The sequence below is a fragment of the Ipomoea triloba genome, chromosome 16 (genome assembly GCF_003576645.1).
Source record: "Ipomoea triloba cultivar NCNSP0323 chromosome 16, ASM357664v1".
NCBI classification, from domain to species: domain Eukaryota; kingdom Viridiplantae; phylum Streptophyta; class Magnoliopsida; order Solanales; family Convolvulaceae; genus Ipomoea; species Ipomoea triloba.
In genome coordinates, this window is record NC_044931.1 from 12,621,593 (window position 1) to 12,621,984 (window position 392).

Consider the following 392-nt stretch of genomic DNA (forward strand, 5'->3'; position numbering starts at 1 on the left):
GGTTCCCCCACTTCATCGTTGAGCCATGTTTAGCCAAGAACCTTATAACACTAGAGAAGCATTTGTGCATTGCAATTTCATTTAAATCCTCTTCTTTATCATTGTTTATTCTCAAATCAATTGTTTGTTTTACAATTATATCATGCAAACAAACCAATGAACTCGGTTAGCTTTTAAACACTTGATGATGTTGTGCTTAGCCCCTTGCTACTCTAGTCCTATCTAGCCATTCATAGAGGACGAGACTCACTAATCAAACCACTAAAAATACAACTTTCAAATAATAAATCCTTTGGGGATTTAGATTGAAATTCTATGCATGAATGCTTATATGAATTCAATTTTTAAATCAAGGTTTTGCATTGCTTTTAGTATGAATCTGATTGTGGAAA